This window comes from Juglans microcarpa x Juglans regia, chromosome 5S (assembly GCF_004785595.1).
Source record: "Juglans microcarpa x Juglans regia isolate MS1-56 chromosome 5S, Jm3101_v1.0, whole genome shotgun sequence".
NCBI classification, from domain to species: domain Eukaryota; kingdom Viridiplantae; phylum Streptophyta; class Magnoliopsida; order Fagales; family Juglandaceae; genus Juglans; species Juglans microcarpa x Juglans regia.
The window spans coordinates 9,009,243-9,023,477 of NC_054603.1; positions in this window are offsets into that span (position 1 = coordinate 9,009,243).

Consider the following 14,235-nt stretch of genomic DNA (forward strand, 5'->3'; position numbering starts at 1 on the left):
CACAAGATTCTACTACAGATGATGTAGAGTCAACACAGGCTACACATGGGCAAGACATTCCTCCACTCCCACCCAATATAAGTACTAATCCTAAACCGAGTGTTAGTGGTAGACCTGGGTCAATAATTTGGGATCACTTTACAAAAATACCAAAAGGTGATCCAAGTAAACCTAAGGCTACATAGCACTTTGTATGCATGTGATATGAAGACCATTGGTACAAAGTCCATGAAGTATCACATTGAAAAACCATGTAAGAAATGTCCGTTGAATAAGACGGATAAGTCCTAAACTACTCTCGGTTGGAAGGCGGGGGGAGGAAGTGGTAGTGGGGGATTTGTGCCCATAGCATTTAGTGTTGAGGCTTGCAGATAAGCTTTAGTAGAAATTATTATTCTTGATGAGTTGCCCTTTAGGTTTGTTGAAGGGGAGAATTTCAAGAAGTTTATGCTTGTCGTTTGCCCTAAGTGGGTAGGGATTTCATCTCGTATTACGGTTACGAAGGACTGTTTTAGTGTATATATAAGGAGAAAAAATAAGTTGAGAAGTGTTCTTCAAGCAATTCAAGGGCAACGAGTTTTCCTCACCACGGATACATGGACATCTGTGCAAATCCTCAACTATGTGTCTCACTGCACACTTTATTGATGATAATTAGAAACTACACAAAATAATTCTTTCTTTTTGTTTGGTTGAGAATCACAAGAGTGATACACTTGGTAGGGTCAAAGAGATGTGCTTGTATGATTGGGGGAGACCGAAAGTACTTGCAATCACACATGATAATGCAAATTCTAATAACGGGGTAGTTTCTTATTTAAAGAAAAAAATCAAGTATAGGAGGGACACTGTTTTGGAACATGAATTCTTGTATGTTCGGTGTTGTGCCCAGATCCTAAACTTAATCGTTTGTGAGGGGTTGAGGGAAATTGATGGGTCTATTGTAAAGGTGAGAGGTGTTGTGAAATATGTTAAGTCCTCACCTCAAAGGTGAAATACATTTAAGAAGTGTATTGGGTTGGAAGAAATTGCAAACAAAAGTGGCATTTGTTTAGATGTACCGACTAGGTGGAACTCCACCTATCTTCTGTTGAAGAGGGTTTTAAAATTTTGAAAAGCTTTTGAATGGTTGGAAGAAGAAGATTCGGGGTTCTTTACTAATGTTGGAGACGATGATGACGAAATAGGTGATGTGGTGAATAGGAGAACATCAAAGAAGTTAGGGCATCCCAATAATAACGATTAGGAGAAGGTAAGGTTGTTTGTAATGTTTCTTCAACCATTTCATTATGCAACTTTATCTTTTTCAGGGGGTCAATATGTAACTTGCAACTCCTTTTTTCTGGAGTTAGTTAGAATAGCCAATGCAATTGAAGTGGAGTGTGAAGAAGGAAGTCCCGTGGTGGGATTAATGACCACAAATATGAAGAAAAAATTTGACAAATATTGGGACGACTTAGATAATATGAATATGTTGTTGTTTGTTAGGATTATTCTTGATTCTCAGTACATGATGGGATATTTTGACTTTGCATTGGAAGATATGTATGCCAATGATCCCACAAAAGCGATTGATTTGAGTTGGAAAGTGAAAAATGCTTTAACCCACATCTATAAGGCATATGCTGATAATGAGGAAGACAACAATTTTGATCTACAACGGCAGTGCACAAGTTCCCCACGTGAAGAAGTAAATACTATAGATGGTAATGAGAGTGGTAGATCTAAGGATAGAACGGCAGCAAGAATGACCCTATTTAAACAGTCGAAAAACTCTTTGGACAACAGGAATAAGGTAAATAGATACCTAACTGAAAGTTGTGAGGAGACATTTTCAAGTTTTGACATTATTATTTGGTGGAAGGTTAATTCAGTTAGATATCGAGTGCTTTTAAAAGTTGCACGAGATGTATTTGCAATATCGGTATCTACAGTGGCCTTTGAATCTACATTTAGCACGTCGGGTTGTGTTCTTGACCCTTTCCAAAGTAGTTTATCTCCGATGATGGTTGATGGTCTCATTTGTACACAGAATTGATTTCATTCTTCTTTTACTCAAATTAACCTTTGGACTTTAATGGATGAGGTGGAGGATTTTGAGAGACAGTTGGGTATGTTTCTTACTTCATTTTATAACTTTTATGATCTATAATACTACATGTTATGTAAATTAATATAATTTATTTTGTTTCTTTATTGTATAAAACTTGTTCGGAACGGTGAAAATTCTATGGAAACGTCAAATACAATGTCTACAACCAATACAAGTTAATGAGGTGAATCTGTTTTACCTTGTTAGTTTTCAATTTTCACTTTTGCTAATAATTCTTTTGTTTACACTATACAGCGTACTTTGAAAATTAAAAAGTATGCCAAGCTAAAAAATGCAGGAGGCTAGGACTTAGAAGCTGCTAGGAGAATAATTGTATAATTTGTATTGATGTAAATTGTAATTTGTATTGAGAGGTGAGAGTTATGTTTAATTTTATTTTTTTTGACCTTTTAATTTTTTAGGTTTTTGAGACTTGTATAATTTTTAGTTTTCATTATCTATGCTTGGGAATGGTTTTTTTTTCTTTCTTTTAGAAGTCAAATTTGTCGGGGAATGTTATTTTAGTTTTATTTCATTATCTAGTATAATTTTTAGTTTTAACCTTGTTTAAATTGTTTGGATGGATATAGACAAATTTTATTTTTTGTAGTAAAACCTTTTATTCAAATTTATTGTATATAGACAATTTTTTTATGATTATTTTGGTATTTTTTGGTTAAAATTGGATAAAATGTTAGTGGGCTTTCATTGTTGGACCGAAAAAACCATAGGTATCTGATTGGGCTATTGGGCTATTAGGTATAGGATTGGACCGAATTGGATTGGACCGGACCGGTCCTTATGCCTATTCGGTCCGGTCCAGGGTGAGAAAACCCTGGACCGAATTGGTTCGGTCCGGTCTACAAAACCTCATCGAGACCGACCGGACAAGACCGAATTCAACCTTACACACGCCTAAGAAGCCAAAGTCTAGGATTAGGGTTTCGTCAAAAGACTAACATGCCCCAAAGGTTTATTGAACCTAGACCACCTTGTGTTACACGCCCTAAAGGCATTTAGGGATTCAATTTTCTTAAGCAAGATGGAAATCCACTTATCACTCAAGCATAAAGGTCACTTGGACTTTCCAAGGAAGAACAATCCTGAAGAAGAAGGGGAGGGGTTTCAGTCAAGGCTATTGGACTAGTGACACATGACACTTATGCATCCAGGGTTTCGGTCAAGGCTATTGGACTAGTGACACATGACACTCATGCATCTATCTTTTGAGATTCTCTATGTCATAGGAAAATGAGAATTCGAGGGTCTATATAAAGGGAAGCTCAAGGGGCAGTGCCCAAATGCAGCATACCATGGGGACACTACCAATTTCATTTTCAGACTCTCTCTCTCTCTCTCTCTCTCTCTCTCTCTCTCTCTCCTGGAAAGAAGCTCACCTCTCAACTTTCTCACAACCAAACATCGTGTACGTATTACCTATCTTTATCCAACCAACCCTACGAGTGAAGAAGGAAGCCGAGAATCCACCCAAGAAGAAGGAGTTTGCACGGTAAGAACCATTCAAACCCCATACTTCAACCATTTTCATCCACACACACACGACCATTACTTGTCAAGCAGGCTAGAAAATGATGCGATAACTAATAGAGAGCCCACGGTGTGTAGGGTAGCTATAAGGTGTCCAACTATATGTTACAAGAATTATATGACATGAATAATATGTGTTAAGAAAAGATGATAAGTGTTTTTTTGAAAAGAAAGGTAAAACATGATTTTCTGTCATCATTTTTCTATAACGTATATGCACGTGTTAAGGTCTCAGGTTAAGTACATGTCTATGTATACATTCTCATGGTTTGCCCTTAGATGCCTATTTTATTTGCCTACATGTTATGTGTTAATTTATTAAGATTTTTCAAAATCTCACCGTGATAGTTTCCACTACCATTCTCCATTCGGAATGGTAGCAGTTGTGACAGGTCAAGAGACTAATTATGGAGAAACGCAAGAGACCAGCTCTCTCGGTAGTTAAATAAGCCCTAAAGAGCCCTGAGCGCTTTGTAGAGCCATCTTTGGAGGATAGGTTAGAGGCAACCAATCAGTTCATAAGTGTGCTTAAGCTTTTCAAGGAATTGCAAAAAATATCAACCAGACCAAGGTAAAATAGAGAAAACCTTATAGGGTTTTGAGAATAAACATAAAAATATTAAAAGAGGGAAATGGTTATCGAGTTTGTACCCTCTTGTATTTTGGGTGTTTAAACAATGAAATTATTTTGAGATATTTAGTTTTAATGGTACCATGATTTTGAAACAAATTGCTCTCAATCTTATTTAGATTTATGTAAATATCTATTGCGATTTATTGCATACTGCTAGAAATTGTAAGAGCATGCATCTTAACTATCATGTACGGGAATATAAGGCGTTTGGTTACATGTCTCGACGCTTCAGTCACCGTCCAATCCCAAGCGAGAGCTAGGGGCATCACATTAGAAACAATTGTAGAGTGCGCAAGCGCAATGTAATCATTTTGAAAAAGAGTGAGATCTACTATTAAAAAATTATTTTTTTAATGTAGATCCCGTATTTACTTATTTTTTTAAATGAATTAGGCAGTGCTTGTGCATTCCACAACTATAAATATCATTTCTCATAACAAAATAAAGATAATATAGCATGTGAACTATGAATTTAAACAAAAAATCATACTTTTAACTATATTTTTCGTTCGTGAATTATTGTCTCATTATTGCCTTTGCCTACAAACTCTGAGTTATTGCAAAAACTGACATTAACTTACATTAAAATTTGTATAAAATAACAAAATTACTTTTGATGCAAAAAAAAAAAAATCATTTAGATTTAATGTTAATGAATTTTAATTTTGCTTTGAAATTTAATATTTTTCTAATAATGTAGATAAATGACAATATTAACCCAACAATTTCTTGAAATGCTCTTTAATGTAAGGATGAGCTCTGACTCTGACAGAGTTGGAGTTGATGTTTTTGAACTCCGACTCCGACTCCGACACGAGTCAGAGGAAAATTTTTACTCCGATTCCAACTCTGAACAGAATCGGAGTCCGACTTTGATCGGAGGTCGGAGCTCCGACCATTTATTGGGCTAAATGAATGCCTTTTTTCGACTTCTGGGCTCACCAAAGCCCAAGTCTGAACCTATAAAAAAATATTTAAAAGATAAACAACAAAACTTAAATACAATAGTTTAAAAACTAAATAACATGTATGATGTAGCCATAAGTTATAACAGTCACATTTACAACAACATTGACTTAGCCTTTAAAGAAAACTACATAAATATTTAACACGGATTTTACTCAAATCTCAATGGTCCATTGGTCATTCCTGAAATGAGGATAGAAAGTTGCAATCAATAAATGAAAAAAAAAATTGATAATAAAAAACTGAACACGGTAAAAGTAGAATTTGATTCTTACCAAGAAAAGGGGTTCTCCATAGTCCATTGTCTCTCAACTCCATCCCAACTCTCAAGGGGCGTCCATCTCAGACTCTCAGTCATCAACAATTATGTTAGGGTTCACAATTAGGTCTATAAAATCATAAAAAGTAAAAGTTAGAAACATTAAAAATAATTAAATAATCATTTAAAAACATATAAAATTACTCAATTCAAGCCTATAACTTTCGACATTAACGCCAATGGTATCTAGTCCAATAGGCATTTCACTTATCCAATTCTGTGTGCAAACGTGGGCCTCCATGGTTGACGGTGACAATGAACTCCGATAAGCATTCAACACGCGACCTCCAATGCTACACGCCGACTCTTAGGCAACCGTAGTGCCATGAATGACTAGTACATTTTGGGCTATACGGGAATGAACTGGATACTTGGTAGAATTAACCTTCCACCAAGTTAATAACTGAAATACACCACTAAGTGCCTCGAGAACTTCCATAAAATATCATTCAACCTCAGATATACACTGCATAATATTCCTTGTTGTAATGAGTTGATGATACTCCTGCATAATACAATTGCTTGTAACCCCTACGGATGGGTTAGTATCATCTAAGGAAGCTGTCGACCCTGTCGGCCTCAAATGTGAGGAGCTACCAGCTGCGGATGAAGGTTGATAACTATTGTTGTAGTGACTATATAGGTCATCAATATCACTTTTTAGCACTCTAATAAACTCTGCAGCCTTCACTGCCTCAAGGACGGAATTTATCCAAAATTCTAGAACGATCAACTTATATCGGGGGTCAATGATCACAACAAAAAATAGTAATCTATTTATCTTCTCAATATTCCCTCAATATTTATCATATTTGGTATTTATTGTCGTAGTCATAGCAGATAACAATTCCCTAAAGTCAGCACAACTATTTTGCAAGTGGAAGTGAAGCTTCGAGAACTAACTGAAGTACAAGTTCGTAGTCGTAAATTTGGATCCAGATATCCGCATGGTTATGTCATAAAAAAATTTTTAAAAATTGAATAAAATACCTCACACGTAGGGGTGTAATTTTAAACCTGAAAACCGGAAAACCGGTCCGGACCGGACCGGTTTTACCGGTTTTGAACTGGTCCGATCCGGGACCGGTTCCAAAAATCCTAAAACCGGCCGGTTCCGGTCCGGTTCCGGTTTTAAGATTTTTGGAACCGGACCGGACCGGACCGGACCGGTTCATAAAAAAATATACAAAAAAAAATATTTTTATATATAAGTTATTAAGTTTTATACAATATATTATATATATATATTAATATATAAAATTATAAATTTATATGTGAAATTTTTATATATAATATATATAATTATATATATTCATATATGAAATAATTTCATATTATAATTTATAAATTATTACATTAAATGTTAATACTAATATATAAGTTTATAAATAATACTAATAGTCTAATATAGACTATATAGACTATAGTTATACTTATAATTAATACTAAAAGATTTTACTAAAAATTTATAACTAATACTAATATTAAATATATAGTTTATAACTAATACTAATATATAACTTATAACTATACTAATAGTCTAATATTAATACTATTATATAGTCTAATATATTATTTAGCTTTACTAATATATAAGTCTATAACTATTTAATTAATAGTCTAATACTAATAGTTTAATATAGACTATAGTTATACTTATACTAATATAGTTATACTAAATCACTATAGACTATAGTTATACTTATACTAATATAGTTATACTAAATCACTATAGACTATAGTTATACTTATACTAATATAGCTATACTAAATCACTAAAAGTTTATAACTAATACTAATATATAGCTTATAACTAATACTAATATATAACTATACTAATAGGTTAATATTAATACTATTATATAGTCTAATATATTATATAGCTATACTAATAAGTCTAATATACAAGTCTATAACTATTTAACTAATAGTCTAATACTAATAGTTTAATATAGACTATAATTATAATTATACTAATATATTTATACTAAATTACTATAACTAATACTAATATATATAATATAACTATAGTAATAGACTAATATTAATACTATTAATCTATTATATAGTCTAATATATTATATAGCTATACTAATATATAAGTTTATAACTATTTAACTAATATTAATAGTTTAATATAGACTATAATTATAGTTATACTAATATAGTTATACTAAATCACTATAACTGATACTAATATATAACTATACTAGTAGGCTAAACGTATATTACAAATATTTATATATAGTTACAAATATTTATATATATAACTATACTAATATTAAATTTATTACAAATATTTATATATAGTTATATTAAATTACTATAGTCTATTAAATATATTACATTGAAAATATATTAAATCAAAATGTATCAGTATTACAAATATTTATATATAGTTATATTAAATTCATAATATCATTTAAGAATAAAACACATAGTCACACTCACGCAAGCTTCAGCCGGCCCTTCATTGAATCATTACTCATTAGTCATTGACTAATGACTCATTAGTCTAATAGTCTGTAGTTCAAGTCTTCAACCCTAAAAAGTTAGAAACTTAGAAATTAAAATCGCAGATCGCCGCTCCAGACTCCAGTGCTCCAAGCCTCCAGCCTCCAGCCTCTATCTCTCACGCACACGCAGCACGGCAGCACCGTTTTCAGCTCAAATCTCAATCTCTCCCACTCTCAGTCTCAAATACTCTCTCTTCTCTCAGTCTCGTCTCTCCCGAGTCCAGTGTCTCACTCTCTCTAGTCTCTAGTCTTCTCTCAACTCTCTCGGAGTCTTGCCGTCTCTCTGCCGAATCTGCCACTGGGTAAGTTTTTTTTTTTTTTTTTTTGAAATTACATATTAAGATTTATGTGATTGGATTTTGTGATATTAAGATTTTTGTGATTAGGTTTTGTGATATTGAGATTTTTGTGAATATGTGATTGGGTTTTCAGTTTTGTGATATTAGGGTTTTTGTGATTGAATTTTGTAATATTAGGATTCAGTTGAGGATAATTTATTTTAATCGTATCTCACAGAATGGATGTAAAAGTTGAGGATAATTTATTTGAATTTCGTTCAGTTCTTTCAGCTTTCCTTGATGCTATTCTGTTTAAAGGTTTCCACAGCATTTGCATACTCCTTCCTAACGGTGATGGAAGATCTTAATCCAATCTCAGACTAAGGAACCACATCAATAGTCTTGGCCAAATCAGAAACTTTTCGGCCCTTTTGTCCTCTTGAATCCTTTTCATTAGCGGTAACAGTACCTGAAATGCCATCTACCAATCTACTATGATCTTCCAATGATTCCCTCGGCAGCTCGGTTAGAATTGATGATATTTCCTGTGCAGTAATTTGAGTTATTTGCTTATCTGAGGGTCCCTCTTTTGAATACTTTGTAGAAGTATATGGACCTCCTATAACACTATCATTATTTAAATCTCTATTCCTGTCACTAGATTTCAAAATTAGCTCTGAAGAATCTCTGGAAACTTTCCAATAGCCACCTGGACCAGCTTCTACCAGTTCACGTAATGACAAAGGATCACCCATAGCAACAATCTTCCCAGCTTGTGATACAGCCTCGGCTGCCAGCTCAGCAGCTTTAACAATTGCATCCATATTTTCAGCTCTTTTAGCAGCAGCTGAAGTAGCTTCAACCCTCTTTCTAACAGCCTCCTTGGCAGCAATAATAATTGAGCTCGAACTATTTGTTCCATTTTCACCCTTCAAGATAGATTGGGGAGTAGCTTTTCCTAGAGAAATTCCATTATTTTGACCAGGATGACCATAACCGTTTGCAACAAATGCTTCTTCCGCCATTAGCATCGCTTGCAATGCAGCATTTGATGCAACATTTGTAGCTGCAGCAGCTGCCTTTGCAACAGCAGCAGCTGCTGAAATTGCAACTGAAGCAGAAGCTAATTTAGCTTCAGCGTCTGGTACCAAACCAGAATTTTTTTGCTTTTCCATCTGACTCCATCTGACTCCATAAGTTGAGGATAATTTATTTGAATTTCGTTCAGTTCTTTCATCTTTCCTTAACAATAACCAACAATAACCAACACTACTTAGTTATGATATTAATAATTTAATATATGTGCTATAAAGTTAAGTTCTTGTTCTAGGGTAATATAATTTCTCTACTGTGATTTTAGGGTAAATTAGTAACTAATCATTATTGGTTGATAAAAGTTACTAATCATTATTATTTTTTCTTAATGTTTATCAATTTTTTCTTAAAAGTTACTCAACAATTAATGTTTATTTTTGTTACTACAGAATCACATATGGATCCTTCAAATGAAACAGAAACACACGGCAATATTCAACCTACAATGGAAATGAGTCAGAGGACTATGGAATCAATGGCGACTAATGATCCGCTTTCTCCCAAATCTAATGTAAGTAAGCCATCTATTGGTAGGAAAAGATCAGTAGTTTGGGATTATTTTACAAAGATTCATACTGAGGATAAGTCGAAACCTAGGGCTTCATGTAACCTTTGTGGGATGACTTATGCTTGTGATCCTAATATAAATGGCACAAAATCTATGTTGGGGCACTTGGAAAAAACATGTAAGAAGTCTCCACTTAAGAAAGTAGATAGAAACCAATCTATATTGGGTTTCCAGTCTGGATCAAGCAGTGGGGGCTTGTACATATTGCTTTTAGTGTTGAGGCGTGTAGAGAAGCTTTAGCAGAAATGTTGGTTATTGATGAGCTTCCTTTTAAACATGTGGAAGGGGAGGGGTTTAAAAAATTCATGCTTGTTGTGCAACCTAGATGGAATGCGATTCCATCACGTGTAACGGTTGCAAAAGATATTTATAAACTTTATTTGAGAGAGAAAGACAAGCTGAAAAGTGCTTTTAAGGGGCAGCGCATTTGTCTAACCACGGATACATGGACATCCGTGCAAAATTTTAATTACATGTGTCTCACTGCACATTTTATTGATGAAGATTGGAACATGCACAAAAAAATTATCAATTTTTGCAAGGTTGAAAACCATAAGGGTGAGACACTAGGTAAACAAATTGAAATGTGTTTGCTTGAATGGGGGAGGCCCAAAATGTTTACAATTACACTTGATAATGCAAGTTCAAATAATGGGGCAATTTCGTATCTCAAAAGAAAGACAAAGAATAGAAGGGATACGATTTTGGAACATGAGTTCTTGCATATGAGATGTTGTGCTCATATCTTGAACTTAATTGTTCAGGATGGGTTGAAAGAATATGATCAATCAATTGCAAGAATTAGAGGAGCTGTGAAGTATGTAAAATCATCTCCACAAAGGTGGAACACATTTAAGCAATGTTGTGACAATGAGGACATTACTTGTAAAAGTGGTGTATGCTTAGATGTAGCAACCCGTTGGAACTCCACTTATATGATGTTGGATAGGGCTGAAAATTTTCAAAAAGCATTTGAACGGCTAGAGTCTGAAGATCCGGGATATATTAAGAGTGTTGGGGAGGATGATAGTGATGATGATGATGGTGTTAGTGAGTTGGGTAGAGGAGGGGCATCCAAGTTAGGGCCTCCAACCATGGATGATTGGGATAAGAGTAGGTTATTTGCAAAATTTTTGAAACTTTTTTATGATGCAACCTTGCGTTTCTCGGGGACCAATTATGTCACTTGCAATAGTTTTTTATTTGAGCTAGCAACAATTCAAGCTGCAATTAACATGAAGTGTGTGGAAGGGCCTCATAATTTGAGGACAATGGCATTTAGTATGAAATCTAAATATGAGAAGTATTGGGGAAATATTGAAAAAATGAATCTTTTGTTGCATGTTGGGTTGGTTTTTGATCCTCGGTATAAATTGCGTGGTTTAACATATATTTTTGAAGGAATATATGAGGATAATAGTTCAAAAGTTTTTATGTTGGTGGATCGGGTTCAAGATGCCTTGACTCGTTTATATGATAGTTATTGTGAAAATGATGAAAGTAATGTTGGGGTACAAGATCAAACTATAAGCCAATCAAGCGAGAGAGGGGCTAGTAGTACAAGTTCAACTGCTGGGGTAGGTCAAGGTGATTTCAGATCATTAATCCATGCACAAATTAAGAAGCGTTTGGAGTCGGATAACTCTTTGGCGACTAAATCTGAATTGGAGAGATATTTATCTGAAAAATGTGAAGAAGATGATGTGAAATTTGACTTGTTGACTTGGTGGAAGGTCAACTCCATTAGATACCGCGTGCTTTCAAGAGTTGCGCGGGATGTTCTTGCAGTTCCGATATCTACAGTGGCCTCTGAGTCAGCTTTTAGCACAGCAAGTCGAGTACTTGATCCGTTCCGCAGTAGCCTATCTCCACTTATGGTAGAAGCTCTTATTTGTACACAAAATTGGCTCCGTTCATCTGCCCTGATTAACATTCGTACTTTAATGGATGATGTTGAGGAGTTTGAAAAAATTGATACAGGTATGTAGCATCATTCACCTTTTCTTTAACTATATCTAAAGTGTAAATCATATTAGTAATTTGTTTTAATTATTATGCTTATTTTTTTTCCCTTTTGTGTAGAGCTCATGGAAGACCTAGGAAATTCTTCAAGACCTACTTCTTTGGCTGGAGATAATTAAATTTAAGGTAGGTCAACTTGTATAACATATTTCTTTAATTTTTTTATTATTTAATGTAATTACTAACTTTTTATTAGAATTAATTGCTTGATTGTTGAATGGACTATTGGAGTTGGTGGCTTGGTGCATAGTTATTGAAGTTTTTTGTTGGATGTTCTAAGTTATTGTAATTTGGACTTGTAATTTGTTGGATTTTTAGACTTGTAATTCAGACTTTTTAAGTGTTTGGACTTGTAATTTTTTGGACTTGTAATTTAGACTTTTGGACTTGTAATTTGTTGAACTTTTGGACTTCTAATTTAGATTTTTGAACTTATTTTATTCCATAGGCTCATAGGCTTGTTGATGTCCATTCTTGAATTTCTTGTGATTGCTCTAACTAAAAAATATGTGTAAGTACTAAGTTATTTCCTTTAGCATGCAAGGACTTATTGTAGATAATGTAGTTTATTGCAGAATTTTTTTTTTCAGTTTTTGTAGTAGTTATATTTATAAGTTTGTAAAACAGTTTTTTTCTAGTTTTTTTCAGATTTTTTTCCAGTTTTTTAGTAAAGCAATTTTTTGGAGTGAATCAGATTTTTTAGTAAAACAGATTTTTTGTAGTAAAACAGATTTTTTATTGAAGTTATTTTTTAATAAAGCATATTTTTTTATTTAAAGTTAAAACAGATTTTTTGTAATAACAGTTTGTAAAACAGATTTTTTTAAATCAGTTTTTTTTATTTTATAAACAAATTTTTAATAACAAACTATGAAATTTACATTTTTAAAAAACAAGAAAACCGGATCGGACCGGACCGGAAACCGGTAAAACCGGAAGTACCGGTTTAGGAGGGTAACCGGTGCGTAATCGGTTTTGGAAAATACAAAACCGGTACATACCGGTTCGGTCTTAGATTTTGTTCAAAACCGGACCGGACCGGACCGGTTACACCCCTACTCACACTAATCCAATCATGTGCGTCCGGCGCATTGAGCTCTTGTCCTGCTGGTTCCAACAAAGCATACCTCAGGCCCCTATCCTCGACTTCCATCCGCTCGAACGCTCTTTGGTACTTCTGTGTCACATCCAACATCATGTATGTAAGGTTCCATCGAGTCGAAACATCAAAGCACAACATACTATAACATCTAATCTGAAGATATTCTATTATTGCCTTAAACTTGACAAGCCTTTAGGGGGAACCCCTCCCATATCACACAATGTTGCAGACTCGAGTAATGGAATCATCAATGTCTTTTAACTCCTCAACAATTATGAGGTTGTTAATATGGACACAACATTGAACATGAATAAACTCATGAGCCCGAATGACATCATTTTTCATCGTTGTGTCCGCTAAAACCAATCAATTGATGTTTTATTAGCACTGTTATTGTCAATTGTAATACATAACACTTTTCAAATTCTCCAGTCCTTTATACAATCATTCATCTTCACCCCATTGGATGCACCTTTATGATCCACAATTTCTTTAAAGCCAATAATTCTTTTATGCAAAATTCACTCACTATCAATGTAGTGTGCTGTGATACACATGTAGCAGATATTCTGTATGGACGTCCATATGTCAGTTGTAAATGACACTCTCTGGCCAGTGGTAATAAACATCTTCCTCATCTCCACCTTTTCCTTCGCATACCTCTTTATACAATCTCGTATCACTGTATACCGCAATAGAATGACAATTCGTGGCTCAATAAAGTTTAGAAACTTTCAGAAGCCTCTTTTGTCGACTGTGATAAAAGACATCTCATCAATAATTATCATCTTCGCAAGTATGTCCCTTTACATCTTCTCATTGTATTGAGGGATGACTAATTTCTTAGCCTGTGTACCCTAAGTGGCCGTAAAAGTTTCATAATTGAGGTTGGTCTGATCTGTGGCCGCCAATCCCTTCGTAATCTTATATTGTTGGCAACCACCTAGATGTGCTATTAACACACTCGTGCCTTACTTTTTCTAATGGCATCCTCAAAATTGCCCACAGTGGTGACATCTTGTTTGCGTGTTCGCAATATCATCAGGAATTTTGGTGAAATGCTCCCATGTTCACGATTTTTTTTTAGAAAATCGT